The sequence below is a fragment of the Rutidosis leptorrhynchoides genome, chromosome 11, assembly GCF_046630445.1.
Source record: "Rutidosis leptorrhynchoides isolate AG116_Rl617_1_P2 chromosome 11, CSIRO_AGI_Rlap_v1, whole genome shotgun sequence".
Lineage (NCBI taxonomy): Eukaryota > Viridiplantae > Streptophyta > Magnoliopsida > Asterales > Asteraceae > Rutidosis > Rutidosis leptorrhynchoides.
Genome location: NC_092343.1, coordinates 77,520,386 through 77,523,069, shown reverse-complemented (window position 1 = coordinate 77,523,069; position 2,684 = coordinate 77,520,386). Strand labels below are relative to the sequence as shown.

The window sequence follows — 2,684 nt, the reverse complement described above, 5'->3', positions numbered from 1 at the left end:
ATTCAAAATGGAAGCTTGTTGAGTTCTTAATGACTGATCAAACCTCTCATTTGTTTGCGTTTGAGATGTAATAAATTGTGTTTGAGATTCCATTAGCTTTGCCATCATTTCTTCTAGATTTGGCTTTTTCTCTTCGGTTTGTTGTGGTGGTCTATACAAACCAGGTCTTTGTTGATTGAAAGTGTTATTTTGAGTTGGTTGGTTATTCGGACCTTGTTGGTTATACGAATTATTGTTTGGTCCATTTGGATTGTAAAGAATGTTTTGATTTCTATTGAAGTTTGGCCGTGGTGGTTGATAATTATTTTGATAATTATTTCCCGGCCTTTGGTTCATGTAGGAAACATTCTCTTGTTGTTCCATCATTTGTTCAATGTGACAATCTTTCGTTAAGTGTGGTCCACCGCATTGCTCACAACTGATTCGTATTGCGTGAATATCTTCAGTCATCTTTTCCATTCGTCTCTCGAAAGCATCTATTTTTGCGGAAACGGAATCAAAGTCATGGCTAGAATCGGCTCTAGCCGCTTTAGATGAACGAAAAATATCTTTTTCCTGATGCCACTCATGTGAGTGGGAGGCTGTGTTATCAATAATTTTGTGAGCTTCAGTTGCGGTTTTCTTCATAATGGAACCACCGGCTGCTATGTCGATGTCTTTTCGTGTAGCAACGTCGATACCTTGGTAGAATATTTGTATTATTTGATTAGTGTCTAAACCGTGTTGAGGACATCCTCTCAACAACTTTCCGAATCTTGTCCATGCCTCATATAATGTTTCATTTGGCTTTTGCGTGAATGTAACAATTTCTCCTTGAAGTCTCACGGCTTTAGATGCCGGAAAGAATTCTTTAAAAAAAATTTCAACTAAAACATCCCATGTATCAATCGCCCCTTCAGGTAACGATTCTAACCAATCTTTGGCTTTCCCCTTTAAAGTCATGGGAAATAACATTAGATAGATCTGTTCATCCTCAACTTCTCGGATTTTAAATAGAGTACAGATCCTATTAAAGGTATGAAGATGTTCATTTGGATCTTCCTTCGGTGCACCACTAAATTGGCATTGATTAATTACCATGTGTAGGATTTGTCCTTTGATTTCATAATCTGGCGCATTAATGTCAGGTTGAGTAATTGCGTGACCTTGGCCAGTGCGTTTAGCTCTCAATCGGTCTTCCATACTTAGAGGTTCCAGATTTTCCATGATTGAATTTGTTGAATCTGAATCACTAGAGGATTCTGATTTAATGGGTTGTTCCTCGACAATCTCTGTTTGAATGATTGGTGGTTCCGTAGGAAAGATTAGTGGTTTAGGATCTCTGAATTGTCCCTGAATATCCTCCGGATTCTCAATTGTGAGGTCGGGTTCAAAAAATGGTTTATCGAAAATTTGAATTGGAGTACTTGGTCGACTAGATGACGATTCTAAAGAAAAATCAACGGTGACAATATTGGCTAGATGTCTTGATCGAGTTACAGGTGGTGAACGTATAAAAGGTGGTGAACGTTTTGCTCGGTGCATTCACTGAATATCCTATTAGTTATAAAAGATAAAAATTATATAAGTTATCAAATTAATAGACTTTTCTGATTTTGCCCACGTTTCGAATAGCCAATAGATGCAGCAGGTAGCCAGGACCCTTTAAATCGAAAGCCCACAACTCGCCACTAACAAATCCAACTATTACTACGAACCAGAAAATTTTGTATGTCTATCAATTTAACCACTTAAAATGATTTTTTTGTTGAAATTTAAAGAAATTTTAGAGAAGAAATAGAAAATTCTATATCCTAAAAACTAGAGCGTCGTGAAATAAGAAAGAAAAAGAGCGCGTCGAAAAACGTCAAAAAATAAAAAGGTCGAAAAATAATAAAAAGAACGTAGCTCGTCGAAACTTAAAAGTCCAAAAACTAAAAATTAAAAGTTACGTCTAAAAGTATTAAAGCTTAAAAAGAATTCTATATCCAAAACGGCAATTACTTAAAAAGGTACTAAAATTTATAAAACGGCGTCACAAAATTCTAAATCACCTAAATCTTAGTCTAAAGAAAAAGCACTTAAGGGATTTTACGGCAAAGCCTAAAAATCTAGAAATAAAAATAACTATGGCAAAAACTATGACTTAAAACTAAATACAAACGAAAAATACAAATATTACGCTAAAACAAAAAAAAGATACAAAATATAAAAATAAACTTAAAGTTGTAAAAAGTACAATTTTTATAAAAATATTATTTTTATATTATTTATTTATAAAAGTATTAATTTTTATATATTAATAAAACTAATTAAAACTAAATAATACAAATTAAATAAAACTAAACTAAAACTAATATTAGAAATTAAATAATTAATAAACCCTAATTAGGGTTAATAATAATAATTATAATTAAATTAAACCCTAAACTGTCGGCTGAGGTTACCAGGCTTGTCAAATCACCTCATGCGATCGCATGAGGTGTTAGTTGGTTTTCCATGCGATCGCATGGATAATGGTACCAGGCCTGGATATGGGCTGCTACAGTTCGGGCCGTGTACTTATATTTTTTTTTTTTTGTTTTTTTTGTTTTTATAATTAAATAAAGTATAATAAATAAAAACTTATATATCTTAAAAAAAACTAAAATAAAGAAACTTTAATATTTTATATATATATTTAACAAACTCTTAAAAATATATAA

At 32.5% G+C, this 2,684-nt stretch overlaps 1 non-coding gene across 1 annotated transcript; it reads left to right on the top strand.

The window, feature by feature from the left end:
• Positions 1 to 715: 715 nt before the first annotated feature.
• On the top strand, positions 716 to 822 carry LOC139879065 (small nucleolar RNA R71). Its single transcript, XR_011769918.1, has one exon. It is a non-coding gene; the product is annotated as a small nucleolar RNA R71 (small nucleolar RNA).
• The last annotated feature ends 1,862 nt before the right edge of the window (positions 823 to 2,684 follow it).